This window comes from Panthera pardus, unplaced genomic scaffold (assembly GCF_024362965.1).
Source record: "Panthera pardus isolate Hobbes unplaced genomic scaffold, ASM2436296v1 HiC_scaffold_5, whole genome shotgun sequence".
In the NCBI taxonomy this organism is placed as follows: domain Eukaryota; kingdom Metazoa; phylum Chordata; class Mammalia; order Carnivora; family Felidae; genus Panthera; species Panthera pardus.
The window spans coordinates 5248771-5264760 of record NW_026526980.1 but is presented as its reverse complement, the minus strand read 5'-3'; the positions used below and the strand labels follow the sequence as shown (position 1 = coordinate 5264760).

Genomic DNA, 15990 nt, shown 5'->3' with positions numbered 1-15990 from the left:
GCCCGGAAGCCCCTTGAACCCATCATGTAGGGGTTCGTCTTGAGATTTCATGATTCCATAGGCATGATGGGCCACTGGGGAGTGAACCCAGTCTCCGGCCCCTCTCCCCTCCTGGGACCTTCCCATCTTGATCTCAGTCACTTGGCTGGTTTTTCTGGTGACCAGCCCCCATCCTGAAACTGTCTAGGCCCCCTGCCTGGAGTCATGTCATTAACACAAGAAAGACCTTCTATCCCTCAGGAAATCCCAAGGGTTCTAGGGGCTCTGCGTAGGAACCCAGGACAAAGACCAAATACATACTTTTTAAAAAATGTTTTATGTATTTTCAAGGGAGAGCACGAGCTGGGAGGGGACACAGAGAGGGACAGGAGATCCGAAGCAGACTGTGCTGACAGCACAGAGCCCGACGTGGGGCTCGAGCTCACCAACCGAGAGGCAATGACCCGAGCTGAAGTCAGACTCTCAACTGACTGAGTCACCTAGGTCCCCCCCACCCCACCCCACCAACACACCAGATACATACGTTTTAAGATGCCCTTCCTGCTTCTGCTGTTTTCCCAGCCTCCTTCAGCTTAAAGATGTTTCATCCTTACTGGAGAGGATCACCTGGGGCCCTGGGCCCTGGAACACCTTTCTTTCCTTTTTTTTAATTTTTTTTAAATTTTTTTAACATTTATTTTTGAAGGAGAGAGAGACAGAGCATGAGTGGGGGAGAGGCAGAGAGAGAGGGAGACACAGAATCCGAAGCCGGCTCCAGGCTCTGAGCCATCAGCACAGAGCCCGAGGCAGGGCTCGAACTCGCGAACTATGAGATCATGACCTGGGCCGAAGTCGGACGCCCAGCCGACGCCCAGTCCCCCCCTGTGGGACACCTTTCTGAACCTGAACCTCAGCTGCCTCTCTGCACGTGGGGATCCCCATGGGAGTAGATGAGATGAGCAGGGACATGTGTGAATGGCCTGGCGGGGGGCCAAGGGGCCACACAGAGCGGTGACCTCCATTACTGTTCCCCTCTTAGAGATGAGGAAACTGAGGCGAAGGTGGCTTTACCCAGAGACACCTGGCTCGTGGCAGGGCGAGGCTGGCTCTCTGAGTCCCCATCCCGTGTTCCAGGATGTTCTTTCTGTTCAGCCGCATGTTTCTAGTTCCACCATATCTCAACTCTGCCCCCACCCCCACCAGACAATGCCCTTCCCACTCTTCTCCCAATGAACCCTGGCTTCACTCGGAGCTGCTTCCTCCTGGAAGCCTTCCCTGACTGCCCTTTCCCTGGAAGCCTTCCCTGACTGCCCTTTCCCTCTGGGGGCTCTCCCAGGAGCCCAGTCTGAATCATCAGGGGCCCTACCCTCCCGGAGTTGGCAATGTGTGGAATCACTGATGCCTCCACAGTGAGGCAGGTCTAAACAGGCAGAAGAACAGAGTCTGACACCTCAAACCCAGCTGTGAAGGAATTACCCGGATAATTAGGAGAAAGCAGCCCCAGGGACCTGGCTTCTGGCTGCGTTGACTGTCTCCCCACCCGCCCCAGGTGATACAGGAGCTCGGGTCCCTCTGCCCCGGTGAGTGTCCTTCCTTCTCTCCCGCCACGGGGATCAGACGTGGAAACATAAACCAGAGTCAAGAACCCGACTGGCTGGCCCTCTCGTGGGAAGAGGGCGCCTTCTGGTTGTGCCCCACGTGGGACAGCTTTTGCAGGGAACACGTGCCCCTGTGCCTCTCTGGGGAACAGGACTCTGGGGTAAGGGTGAGGGGACCCGCAGCCGTCAGGAGCCACAGGGGAGGCTCTGATGGTGCCCAATCACCTCCGACCTAGCCAGGTGGAATTTATTCCCAGAGAGGGCTGATTCACCCCTCACATGTCATTTCAGCCCCTCCTGGCCTCCCTGCCCTTCCCAGGGACTCAGACAAACAGAGGAGTGGGGAAGGGGGGGTGAGGAAGTCAGTGGCCGGTTTGTGAGCTGGGGCAGGGGAGCCGAGAGACCCTCTTTCTCTCTGCCAGGGCCCTTTGGGGGCTCAGGATCCAGGCCTTTCCTGCTCGGTCCTTGGATATCTTTCTGTGCAGATTCCCCGTGCATGGATGCATCCTGCCTGCTGGACAGGCTCCACCAACCGCTGGCCACATGCAGTTTGCTCTGGTCACAGGTGGCCCCACAAGAGGTCGGCCAGTCGTTCCTGTGGAAGCCACCTGGGAGATGACTGAGGCCTCTCCTTCCTCACTCTCTGCCCGCCTTCCAGAAAACCGACCTGGCTTGGACTTGAGCACCAACCCCCCACCCCCACCCCAGGCTGACCCGGCTGTGGCCCCACTGCCATAAAGAAGAGACACTGGAGCCCAAGGCCGCCACGGCTTGCGGAAGCCACAGCGTCACAGTCCTGGGGAACCACCCGGAGAGGCCCGCTGGTAACTCTGGGCCCAGTCAGCCTTGTTTGTGCAAGATCCACTCCTCCAGTTTCGGTGGCGTGGGCGGTGAGGCTGTGTTTCCAGTCTTCCCCACGGGGCGTGTGGCCACACCGGGCACCTACATGCAGACGAACCTCTTAGCCAGGCTGGGTGGCAAGGTGGTCATGTCAGAGCCCCCAGGGGAGGAGGGAGAGGGAGTGGGAGGTGGGGTGCTCATGCTCCTCTGTCCTGCCTACAGAACAGCAGCCAAAAAGGCTTGGGGGAACATGCTCTAATTAGCTGCTGCTTTAATAGCTATTTCCAGGCGGTAGTGGGTGGGAGAGTTTTTATAGGCATGTCCTCTGGAGGCAGGGTTGCTAGAGTTAGCAACTAAAACCAGAGAATGTCCAGCTAAATTGGAAGGTCAGAGAAACAACAGATAATTTTTAATGTAAATATATCCCATGAAACATTTGGGACATAATTCTGCAAAAAAAAAATATTCATTGTCAATCCAACATTCAAATTTAACTGACTATCCTCTGTTTTTTTTCTGGTAACCATATCTGGGAGGTAGGATAACCCACAAATTTTGAGGCTCCTACCCCTTTGGCTTTTCCTTCCCCCTGCCTTATATTTAGTTGTGCGTATTGGGGGAGAGGGGCTCAAAGTATTTGAATCTGTATTGACATTGGTGACATATGTCTTGCTGTGTCTACTTTGCTGACATACAAACTGGCCTCCAATTCACGTCCTCCCAGCTCCACCCAAGAGTGAGACCCCGGCCACAGGAGCCAGCTGTTCCTCCTTCTGGGACATCATGGGCCACTTCAAATGGTCATACGGGTTGTACACAGTTCAACGCCATATTTGAAAATACGTCCCTCGGCAATTGTGCAGTGCACGACCTGCACAACCTGCACAACCCCATATAGCAACCCAGTTTGTGTGTCTAGATTTTGACCACCAGGAGCTTTCTTTCTCTCATATACTCCTCAAATTAGGCCGCCCAAGGGACACCATCCCATTATCCCTAATTCTCTCCAACCAAGGACAACTCAGGCAATCTGGGAAGGCACTGTAGCAGTGTTTAAAAACAGTCGAGTGCCCAGGCTGTGCACAGAAGGGCTTTTGATTCTCAGCGCCGACCTGACATCTGCTGGAGGGGCACTCCCTTCCCGCTGCCCGGAGTGCGCAAAGAGCGGGATTAAAGATTTCCTGCCCGCCTGCCCGCCCTCCACATCCTTTCCCGCTCCTGGGCCTGGCCAACCCCCCAACCTAGGCATAATTTTAGAAACTTAATAGATGCTGTGCCGCACATTCTTGGCCTGGAGCCTGTGGGGGCAGTTCCTAAAAGAATACAGACATTTCTTTCTTAGGCCATGCCAATAGAGATCCTCTGTTTTCCCTGGGGACAGGTTTCTGAGGGGCCATTGTACACGGACAGGCCCCTCACACACTTGCTCCTTTGTGGGGTCCCCCACCACCCCATCCCACCCGGGCTGGATTATTTTGCAGGGTTCGTGCCAGCTTCTCTTCGCCTTTCCTGCGGCCCCCAAAGCTCCCGGGAGCAGTGGGGACGGGGGAGGGGATATGGATCCCAGGGCCCCAAGTGGCGATGGCTGTGAAGATCCCTTCGTGCGTCGCTGAGGTCATTTGGTGTCTTGAAACTAAGTGACGGATGAGGGCCTCCGGGCCTGGGCAGGATTTTAGGATCCGGAGCTTGGACGACAGTGAAGGCTTTTGTTTCCTCCCCGAGCCGGGAAAGGCTTCCGTGGTCTTTTCAGATTTCAAGGAATTGCCTCGTTCCTGGAACGGGCGTTCTCCAGGCTTCTGGAGTTCGAGGGAGCAGCGGGTAGGACGAGGCACAGCCGGAGGCTAGTGTCCTGTGACTGATGTCTCTGCAGCACTTGTGTGCCAGCCTCTGGCTGCAAGCTTCTCCCTTTGTCTTGTCTTCCCTCAACCGTAGCAGATGGGCAACCTCTGATATACCCATTTTACAGATGAGGAAGCTGAGGCTCCAGGAGATAAAGTGCCCGTGGTCACGCGGCGAGAGAGCGGCACAGCCAACACCGAAGCCTGAATCCTCAACCGTGAGCGTGCCCCCACCTACCCAAGTCTTTTATCGCTTGTTTAAAGAACAGCGTCGCTGAGATACCGTTCATGTGAGGTGCAATTCCCCCGTTCAAGTGCACAGTCCCATCCGTGGCTTTCAGTATCTCGAGCTGTGCAGCTCTCAGCGGTCGGTAGAGCCAGGTTGAGAATGCTCTCGTCATCTCGAAAAGCACCCCTTCCCCCTTCTCTGTCACCTCCCGTCCCCCTGCCCCCTCCCCTCCCCTGCCTTCTGTCCCTATGGATCTGCCCCTCCCGGACACTGCATGTAAATGGAATCAGACAAAATGTGGCCCGTTGTGTGTCCGGCTCCTTTCACGGAACATCGTCCGCATCGGGGCGTGTGTCAGACTTTATTCCTTTTACGGCCGAGTGATGTCCCTGATGTGGACGGACCGCACAGTCATGGGTTTGTCCTTGGATGGACCCTTCAGTTGTTTCCACCTTTCGGTTATTGTTAATAGTGCTGCCGTGAACGTTCCGGGCAGGTTTTCAGTTCTCTGGGGAGTCCCCGTTCCTAAGAAAGCTGTTCTGGTGCCTGCCGCTGTGCCTTTCTCTTGCCGGGACTTCCCTCCCTGGGCTTCCCCCCTGCCCAGTCAGGTCTGACCTGTGCCTCCGGCCCCAGCGCACATCCCTTTTCTCACAGTGGTCACTCTCTGTTCTTCTCAGCTTCCGTCAGAGGCAGGGAGGTTGCTCGGCCCTTGCGTCCTTTGCCCCGTTACCCTCTTGCTGTGTGATGTCGGGCTGCTCACTCAGCCTCTCTGGACCCCAGTGCCTTTATCTGTGAAATGAGGACCTAAGTCTGACCCCATGGGGCTGCTGCAGGGGACGAGACGGTAAGAGCTCTGTGTGCTGGGAGCCTGGAGCGTTGAAGACGTGCCCTCTCCAGCCGGGGGTTCTTACCCGGCCCAAGTTCCAGCCCCAAGCAGGCCTTGGTTGTTGTCCTGAACCACGCTCGGCCTGCCTTCAAGGAGCAGTGCGAAAGTGCAGGTTTTCAACCGCGTGCAAATTTACTGCCCAGACACATTTAGCAATGGGCCTCTTCTGTTGTCACAGTGGGGTGAGGGCTGCTCCTGGCATCTGGCGGATGGAGGCCAGGGCGGCTGCCAAGCGTCCTTCAGGGCACAGGACGGCCCCCGACGGAGAAATACCCACCCAGCTCCACCTGCTAACAGCACCTGATCGAACGATAGTATCGTCACTCATTTTTCGTGTGCGCATTTATTTCTCGATCAAAATGCTTTTCGTTGACGTAGACGGACATAGAACATTGTGTCAGTTTCAGGTTCTAGCCTGTTGATGCGATGCTTGTATACGTTGTGAAATGATCGCCACGATGATTACTACTGTGTAATTACTGTCACGCCACAGTCACAAAAACTTTTTTTTTTCTTTTGATGAATGCTCCGGATCTGCTCTCTTAGCAGTTGTCAAATACACACCTCGATAGTACTACTTAAACAGTTTTCTTTAATGTTTATTTATTTTTGAGAGACAGAGAGAGAGCACCAGTGGGGAAGGAGCAGAGAGAGAGAGGGAGACACAGAATCCGAAGCAGGTTCCAGGCTCTGAGCCGTCAGCACAGAGCCCGACGCGGGGCTCGAACTCACGGACCGCGAGATCATGGCCTGAGCCGAAGTCAGACGCTTAACATGACATTCTCGTGACTCATTCATTTTATAACTAGATGTTTGTACCTCTTGATCGTTTTCATCCATTCGGCCTCCTACCCGGCCTGCGGCCAGCCGCCGCCAAGCTGTTCTCCGTTATCTGTGCGTTTTGTTTGGTTTTATTTGTTTGTCCTGTTTTTTAGATTACACATGTGAGTGAAATCATCCAGTGTTTGTCTTTCTCTGTCTGACTTACGTAACTTCGTGTGATGCCTTCAAGGTCCATCCGCGCTGTCGGAAATGGCCAGATTTCCTTCTGTGGAATGGCCGAGCAGTATTACTCTGTATATACACACCACGTAGTCTCTACCCATATATCCATCCGTGGACACTGAGGCTGTTTCCGTATCTTGGCTGTTGCGAATAACGCTGCAGTGGGCACGAGAGTGCAGGTATCTTCCCAAAGAAGCGTTTGTGTTTTCTTTGGGTCAATATCCAAGAACGGAATTGCGGCATCGGATGGCAGCTCTGGTTTTAATATTTTGAGGAAACCTCCACACCGTTTTCCACGGTGGCTGTGCCGGTGTGCGTTCCCCCCAGCAGGGCGCGAGGGTCCCCTTTCCTCCACGTCCTCGCCAACACCTGCTGGCTCTTGTCTTTCTGACTCTAGCCACTCTGACAGGTGTGAAGTGGTATCTCCTGGTGGTTTTGATTTGCATTTCCCTGGTGATGGGTGGTGATGAGCCTCTTTTCGTGGGCCTGTTGCCCACCTGTCTGTTTTCTTTGGGAAAAAAAAGTTCCGATCCTCTGCCCATCTTAAAATTGGATTCTTTGTTGTTTCGATATTGACTTGTATGAATTCTTATCTTTCTTTGTTTTGGATATTAATCCTTTACTGGGTATATGGTTTATAAATAGCTTCCTCCATTCCGTAGGCTGCCTTTTCGTTTTGTTAATTTTTTTTTCTTCTTTTTTTTTTCATTTATTCATTTTTGAGAGACAGAGAGAGACAGAGCACAAGAGGGGAAGGGGCAGAGAGAGAGGGAGAGGGAGATACAGAATCCGAAGCAGGCTCCAGGCTCTGAGCTGTCAGCACAGAGCCCGATGCGGGGCTCGAACTCATGGACCGCGAGATCATGACCCGAGCCGGAGTCGGACGCCTAACCGACTGAGCCACCCAGGCGCCCCAATATTTTTTTTCTACGCAGAAGACTTATAGTTAGATGTGGTCCCATCTGTTTGTTTTTGCTTTTGTTCACCTCGCCTTTGGGGTCGGCTCCAGGAAAAAATCATCATCCAGAGCTATGTCAAGGAGTTCACCACCTGTTTTCTTCTAGGAGTTTTATGGTTTCAGGTCTTAAAGGTAAGTCTTTAATACATTTGGAGTTAATTTTTGTGCATGGTGTAAGAAAGCGGTCCAGTTTCAGTCTTTTGCATGTGGCCGTCCAGTTTTCCCAGCACTGTTTATTGAAGAGACTGTCCTTTACCCACTGTAAATTCTTGCCTCCCTTGTCGTAAATTAACTGACCTTATATGCGTGGGTGTTTTTCTGGGTTCTCCGTTCTGCTCTATTGATACTTCTGTCTGTCTCGATGCCAAGACCACAGTCCTGATTACTGTAGCTTTGTAGCATAATTTCAAATCAGGGAGTTTGATGCCTCTGGCTTTGATCTCAAGATTGCTTTGGCTGTTTGTGATCTTCCGCGGTTCCATACAAATGTTAGGGTTGTTTGTTCTATTTCCGTGAAAAATGCCGTTGGAATTTTGACAGGCATTGCATTGAATCTGTAGATTGCTTTGGGTAGTCTAGACGTTTTAACAACATTAATTCTTCCAACCTGTAAGCATGGAATATCTTTCCGTTTATTTGTGTCTTCTTCAATTTCTTTCATCAATATCTTTCAGTTTTCAGTGTACTGGCCTTTCATCTCTTTGATTATATTTATTCCTAGGTATTTTATTCTTTTTTTTTTTTAACGTTTATGTACTATTAAGAGACAGAGAGAGACAGAGCATGAGCATGGGAGGGGCAGAGAGAGAAGGAGACGCAGAATCTGAAGCAGAGTCCAGGCTCTGAGCTGTCAGCACAGAGCCCGACATGGGGCTCGAACCCATGGACTGTGAGATCATGACCTGAGCCCAAGTCAGACGCTTAACCAACTGAGCCACCCAGGCACCCTGGTATGTTATTCTTTTTGATGCCATTCTAAATGGGATTGTTTTCTTAGTCCCTCTTTCTGATAGGTTGTCATTACTATATAAAAATGCAGCCAACCTTTGCATATTGACTTTGTACCCTATAACTTTTTTGAATTTATTAGTTCTAATGGTTTTTTGTGGCGTCTTAGGGTTTTCTGTGTATAAAATCGTGTTGTCTACAAATAGTGACAGGTTTACTTCTTCCTTTCCAAGTTGAATGCCCTTTATTTCTTTTACCTGCCTAATTGCTGTGGCTAGCATTTCTAATGCTTTGTTGAATAAGCGTTGTGAGAGTGGCTATCCTTGTCTCTCTCCTGATCTTAAAGGAAGATCACCACTTCCTTTTCACCACTGAGTATGATATTAGCTGTGGGCTTTTCAGACATGCCTTTATTATATTGCAGTATGTTCTGTTCATACCCACTTTGTTGAGAGTGTTTATCATAAATGGATGTTGAATTTTGTCAAGAGCTTTTTCTGCATCTATTGAGATGATACATGATTGTTATCTTTCCTTTTGTTAATGTGGTGCATCGCGTTGATTCATTTGTGGATGTGGAGCCATCTTTGCATCCTCAGAGTAAATCTCTGTATATATTTATTTATAAACTTGCCCTTCGCCAAAATGGATTAGAAACAACTAGGGGTGCCTGGGTGGCTTACTCAGTTAAGCATCAGACTCTTGATTTCGGCTCAGGTCATGATCTCACGGTTTGTGAGTTCAAGCCCCATATCAGGCTCTGTGTTGACAGCTGTGGAGCCTGCTTGGGACCCTCTCCCTCTCTTTCTCTCTCTGCCCCTTCCTCGTTCCCCCCCCCCTCAGAAAATAATAAATAAACTTAAAAAAGTAACTAACAAAGATAGCAACAAAACAATAGGATTTTTTTAAATGAGGAAACGGTCATAAAAAAATAGGAGAAAAGAAAAATAAAACATCACCCATGTTAAAGCACACTACTGCTTACAGAGCTGGGATGTACCTGTGGTCTGAGCTTCCCAGTGGCCAGAGCAAAAAGGGAAACAACCAATTTCAAGATGTTCACCCTTCCAAGATTGAAAACAAATTAAGAGCTCAAGGGAAGTCTGGCTTTTCTGGATCTGAAGAACTCAAGGCTTTTCTCTTGTCTGCCTTTTATACAGGGGCCGCAGCAATGTGCTCAAGTTGACAGCACTGTCCTCAACAGCAGCCCTCCACAGTATTGAGTGCCACATTCTCCAAAGCAGGTCTGTGACCTAAGGCTGAGGCCAGCTCGGCAAAAGCAGCCCTTTTCTAAGCATCTAACCTGAGTCTGGTGGTTTACTTTCCCGACATGATGGCAGAAGGCAAGGCCCCATGCTTTAAGCAGTTCAGAACGGTGATGGGAGCAGGGGCTCTGGATCCAGACCGCCTGGGGTCAGGATCCGGATTTTCTCCCCAGGTAACTGTGGGACCCTGGGCCTTTCCCTGAAGCTTTCTGAATTCAGTTTCCTTATCCATCACATGGGGCAGAGCTACTACTTACTTTACAGGGCTGATGGCAGAAGGACATGAAATAATACGGACCCAAGGCTGAGCCCAATGCTGGCAAATGTAGATGCTTCATGCATATCAACTCTTGTTCTGTTCACGGAGGGTGCTTGGTAAATACTTTTGGAACCCCTGCATTCGGTACGCGTCGTGAAGGATTCAGCCTTCGGGGTGGGGCGTATGCTATGGGATCCAGACCCGCCCTGGAAAGCAGTGCAAGGAAGGTTTTGGGTCGTGGGACACCTGCAGCTAGACACGGTCAGTTATGATCCTGCTGTGTTCCTGCTGAAAACCTTCTCTGATTCCTCGTCGCAGGAGAGCAGCCTTCGAATGCTGTATCCCAGGCACGTGGGGCTCGTCCCTGACTCACCACCAACCTTTCCGCTCTACACCCACCTGCCTCCTATAGTAACTCCGGATGCCAGCCCGTCGTCAACTCACCAGTCCTTGCTCGTGCAGTGTCATCTTCCCACGTCTGCCTCGCTCACGTAGTAAGACTTGCTCGAAGCATCGACCCCTTTATTGTTTTAAAGTGTTTAAAAGTTTATTTACTTATTTTGAGAGAGAGAGAGTGAGAGAGAGAGAATGAGTGGAGGAGGGACAGAGGATCTGAAGCAGGCTCTGTGCTGCCAGAGGAGAGTCCGATGTGGGGCTCGAACTCACGAACCGTGAGATCATGACCTGAGCAGAAGTCGGATGCTTAACCGACTGAGCCACCCAGGCGCCCCTCAGCCCCTTTAAAAAGTGTTGAATTTCCTACCCACTAGGGAACAGTGGTTTCTTCCTTGTATCCTCCCCAGGTATTCCCCTAAGTCTGCTGTCAGAATGCATATTCACTCACTCATTCATTCATTCACTGATTCGTTCACTCACTCACTCATTCATTCATTCACTCATTCATTCATTCACAAATTCTTTCACTCTTTCATTCACTCATTCATTCACTCACTCACTCATTCATTCATTCATTCATTCGCTCATTTATTCACTCATTCTTTCTTTCATTCACTCATTCATCCACAAATTCTTTTACTCTTTCTTTCATTCACTCATTCATTCACTCATTCATTCATTCCCTGATTTGTTCACTCACTCACTCATTCATTCATTCACTCATTCATTCATTCACAAATTCTTTCACTCTTTCATTCACTCACTCATTCATTCATTCATTCATTTGCTCATTTATTCACTCATTCTTTCTTTCATTCACTCATTCATTCACAAATTCTTTTACTCTTTCATTCACTCATTCATTCACTCATTCATTCATTCACAAATTCTTTCACTCTTTCATTCGCTCATTCATTCATTCACTCACTCATTCATTCATTCATTCATTCGCTCATGTATTCATTCATTCTTTCTTTCATTCACTCATTCATTCACAAATTCTTTTGCTCTTTCTTTCATTCACTCATTCATTCACTCATTCATTCATTCCCTGATTTGTTCACTCACTCACTCATTCATTCATTCACAAATTCTTTCACTCTTTCATTCACTCATTCATTCACTCACTCACTCATTCATTCATTCGTTCATTCGCTCATTCATTCACTCACTTACTCTTTCTTTCATTCACTCATTCATTCACTCATTCACTCACTCACTTATTGATGCAATCCATCATTCATTCACCCATCGAGGACTGGGGAGCTATCATGTGGCAGCCATTGTTCTAGGCACCGGGGTTGTAGCAGCGAGCAAAACAGACAAAATCCCTACCCTTGGGTTTCTGTGTCTCCAGCCCTCATACCAAGTAAGTGCTCAGTCACCCGCCCTAACAGAGTTCTCCAGCTCTGTCCCCTGCCTCCCTACCCCATGCCCTGGGTCCCAGGGCATATTTGGTCCCCAAATATATGTCCCACAGGCCCCTACCCCCTTGCCCTCGTTCCTCTGGCCTCGGAAGCCCCCCCGCCAAGGTCAGCCCCATTGTCATCCCTGCTTTTCAGAGAGGCTGCTGCAGAACCTATCTCGGGTCGCACACCCAGTATGCCCCAGAGGAAGGACTCAGATCCTCCCCGCTGCAGAGCTGGTGCGGGCAGCGGCCAGGCTCTCAGTGCTGCTGGGGCCTCTGACTCTGAAGGCCGCTCATGCTCCAACCCCTCGTGAGGGACCTAGGGTCGCGTTTGCAGAAGGGAGACAACTTTGAATGATTCCATGAAGCCCCAGGGTGGGGCTCAGCCAGCAGTCTGTCAGGGAAGCGGGACATCTTAACAGAAAGGAAGGCGCTCGATGATCTAGCGGGCCTGGGTTCAAATCCCAGCGTCACCACCTGCTGAGTTCTGTGACTTGGCTAAATCACTTCACCATTCTGAGGCTCAGTTTGCTCTTCTCTAAAATGGGCTTTACCTTTACGGTCTCTACCTGTTGGGTTATTATAAAGACTAAGGGAGATGCCATCGGTAAACGAACACACCAACAGAATCCAGGGATTGTCACCCATCGTGATTCTTGTTCATGATTATTATTGTTAATCGTACTTTGCTCATCAGCATTGTTCAAAATAATAAGAGGGCTCAGCCACTAGCTTCAGGAGTTTACATTCAGCACTCTTGCCCTCACCTCCTCCAGGAAGCCCTCACTGACCACTCCCTGCCCATGCCCCTAGAACCTCTACATCCTTCCTTTGTACCCTTTTCCCACTGACCCTTACAAGTACATTTTGTGGCCTCTTTAAGTCCTCCACCGGACTCAGACTTGTTCTTGGCTCTCGCTTGTTCTCCAGGGCCTGCGATTAGTGACTGGCATCTTGTAACGATCAGTATTTATTTGTTGCGTGACCAAACGGAGAGAGGACAGTCTCAGATGTCCTTGTTCCTCCTTCTGGGGCCGAGAGGAGGACATTCCTGGGGTCCTCCTAGAGGAGACAGAGGTCAGGAATACCTCTGCAGGGCACCGATGTGGCTGAGGGTGCCCACGTGGGTGTCGGTCCATAAGAGGGATTGACTCCTGGCCTCAGAAGCTGTGCCACTCGCCCATGTGTCTTCATGCTGCTAGGGAGCTTCTGGGAGTGGGTGAGGCCGGCCCGGCACAACCTCCCCTACAGATCACAGCATCTGGCACAGTGAGCTTATGTCCTGGGCCCTCTTTACTTGCTCCTTCGGGCATTACTCCTTGCTGTGCAGCCTGGGGCAGGTCGTTTCACCTCTCTGTGCCTCAGCTGTGTCTTCTGTAAAATGGGCTCACAGAAAGCGTTTCCCCCTCAGCACGACTGTCGGGATTAGATGGAAACATCTGAGTTGCCCAGCTTGAGAACCGCTCTGAAAACGGGAGCTGCCCCTGGAAAATTCTTTAGCCTTATTTTTTCAACCCAGCGAGGATTTACAGAGCACCTACTATGTGCCAGACGAGCCGAATGCCAGGTCCTGGAGGCCCAGCGGGCAGGATCCTGTTTCAAAGAAGCCAGATTTAAAAAAAAAAAAAAATGTTTATGAGACAGCTGGGGAAATGTAAACCCAGACTGGATGACATTGGATGGAATTCAACAATGTGTTTCTTTCTTTCTTTCTTTCTTTCTTTCTTTCTTTCTTTCTTTTTTCTTTTTGCAGCGCATTGTAGTTTCGTGGTTGTGTTTTTTAATTTTTTTTTTTTCAACGTTTTTTATTTATTTTTGGGACAGAGAGAGACAGAGCATGAACGGGGGAGGGGCAGAGAGAGAGGGAGACACAGAATCGGAAACAGGCTCCAGGCTCCGAGCCATCAGCCCAGAGCCCGACGCGGGGCTCGAACTCACGGACCGCGAGATCGTGACCTGGCTGAAGTCGGACGCTTAACCGACTGCGCCACCCAGGCGCCCCTCGTGGTTGTGTTTTTAAAAGGAATCCTCATCTTTTGAGAGCCTCAAACCAGCGTGTTTGCAGATGAAATGATCCGATGTCGGGGATTTGCTTCAAAGTCATGGCAGTCTCTAAGACGACACTGATTCCCCGGGACCAGCTTATTTAAAGCAAAAAAAAAATCCAGTGGCAGAGGGGACGTGGGGGACCTGGATGAGATCTGTGAAGCCTCGGTGGATGCTGTGTGGGATGTGAGTTTTGCAAGGTTGCAATCCCTTAACTAAGTGGGTAATGGCACACCTTGCGTGAGCGAGGCCCTAAGGAGAAGGTGGGGAGCAGGAGTCTGGGTCACAGGTCACGGGGTCGTCTGGTCTTCATGCTAACCGGTGGGAAAGCAGCAGCTTTTCATCTTTTTTTAGCTATGAGAACCCCAGGCCCCGTGGAGGTCCGTGGGGGTCCCCGAAGGCAGAGCTGATGCTGAGCTGTACCCCCATCTGGACAACGGATGGCCTTGATCCTCTCTGCTCAGAAATGCCCAGTGCGACGGATGGATGTGTGTGTCCCCACCACCCCCCCCCAGCAGGTCCACAAGGTGAAACCTCACCCCCAGCGGGATGGTGTGAGAAGGTGGGGCTTTGGGGAGGCGACTGGTGGATGGGGGCGGAGCCCTCATGAATGGGATCAGTGCCCTGATGAAAGCGACCGCTTGCACCGTATGATGACATCCGGGTCATCGGCCACTGAATCGGCTGGCCCCTTGGCCTGGGACATCCCAATCTCCGGAACTGTGAGAAATACATCTGTGTTGTCTCTGAGCCGGTCCTACTGGGGCCTTCTGTCCTAGGAGCCCAAACCCACCAAGATATGCAGCGTGACGTGCTCTGGGCCACATTCTTCATGCTTGCAACCTCCCGATGGGGCCCGCGGTGCACAAAGCAGCCCAGTGAGAGAACACACCCACCTTCCCAGCCCTGGCTTCCAGATGGTGCCGGCCTGGCCTCCAGGTTTCCACGGTGGGGAAGGGATGCCCTCCCCGCCCTCTGGAGTGTGGCGGAGAGGGGAATGCTTTTTCCCGCCTTCCTCCGGGCTCCGTGACACAGGCACCTGGGTCACAGATGTGTCCCCGCAGGGAGACAAAGGTGGCGATGACCTAACCACCCCCATAACGGGCAGTTCTTTGAAAAGGCGTGAGTCCCCAGCTCTTTCGGAAAGCAGCTCTCGGCAGAGTGTATCAGGGGCCGGAAAGGTAGACGCTTCCCTCTCCAGCGATCACACTTCTGGGAATTTGCCCGAAGGAACTAATCCTAAAAAAAGAGAAAAGAAAGACCGCACACCCAGGGATATCTACCAAGGTGACAAGTGTAATAGGAAATCATTGGGTGCGACCGGTAGGTTGTCACCCTTGTAGGCATTTTAAAAATGAAGTCAGGGAGGCTCTTTATGGAAAATATGGACTCTGTAATGCTAAACAGAAAACAGAAAACACAATGGCCATTGCGGGGTGGGGGGCGCCTGTTCCGTTTTCGAAAATGAAGACTGACGTCTTAAGGCGTGTTTCCTTTTTGGATGGTCCCGTGGCTTTCTGGAGGGGAAGAGAAGGACGAGTGGAAAAAACCCGGGGAGGCCCTGGAAACCCTCTGGGAGGGAGCGCCCCTCGGGACAGGGCTTTGGCCTTTTCCACATCAAAAACTAGTTGACAGTTCAGACAGCCCAGCCTCTTTCCTGGAGACTGAGGCAGGCATGTTTATGTTTTCTAAAAGGTTTTAAAAGTTCTTTATGTTATTGCAAAAGCAAAGCAATGCGTGCTCATTGTTTAAAAAAAAAAAAAAAGCACGGAATTGTATAAAGTAAGGCTGCTGCCCGTGGCCTCCTTCTCTTCAGAGGGGGCCACCTTGAGTCCTTTCTGTCTTTTCATTTTTTTCCGTTTCCAGGGTTTTCAAAATTTTTTTTTTTTTTTTTTTTTTAGCTCCAAGCCGCAGTGAAAAAATAGATCCTGCATTGTAACCCAGTATACGCGGACGCTGGCGTATAACTAAATAGAAAACTTATGCAATGCTACTTATTATAAGAAATGCCATCTGGGGTTGTCTCTTGGATGCTGTCTTCCCCGTCCTGTCCTGTCTGTCCTGTCCTATCTCATCCCATCCTGTTCTGTTTAAAAGGCAAGGTGGCTGGTCATGACCCAGTCATATGGCTTCATGTCCCACCGCTTGGCGTGACCTTCGAGGAAGCAGGTACCATACATGTTCCCGTTCGGTGTCCATTGCCCAGCCCCCACCCCACCCCCTCCCTGCTCTACAGCTTGTCTTTCCCCCTGGAGGATTTCACAGCCCGATCTCTGTAACTGGACAGACGGGGCTGGGGCCATTTTGTCCTCCTAAATGGTGGCAGAGCAGTTTC

General features: G+C 50.7%; 2 long non-coding RNA genes and 1 other non-coding gene across 3 annotated transcripts in view; 2 read left to right on the top strand and 1 right to left on the bottom strand.

The window, feature by feature from the left end:
- LOC109278334 (uncharacterized) overlaps window positions 1-13393 on the top strand; it is a 66048-nt gene extending 52655 nt beyond the window's left edge. Inside the window, exons 3-5 of the long non-coding RNA XR_008419386.1 lie at window positions 9442-9719; window positions 10124-10299; window positions 13363-13393. This is a non-coding gene — a long non-coding RNA (uncharacterized LOC109278334). The remainder of the gene's footprint in view (window positions 1-9441; window positions 9720-10123; window positions 10300-13362) is intronic.
- Window positions 8193-8277, bottom strand: TRNAP-UGG (transfer RNA proline (anticodon UGG)). Its single transcript has one exon. It is a non-coding gene; the product is annotated as a tRNA-Pro (tRNA).
- Window positions 13394-13420: 27 nt separating the features above from the next.
- Window positions 13421-15990, top strand: LOC128774878 (uncharacterized). Its single transcript, XR_008419387.1, has 3 exons — window positions 13421-13841; window positions 14010-14182; window positions 15557-15990. It is a non-coding gene; the product is annotated as an uncharacterized LOC128774878 (long non-coding RNA).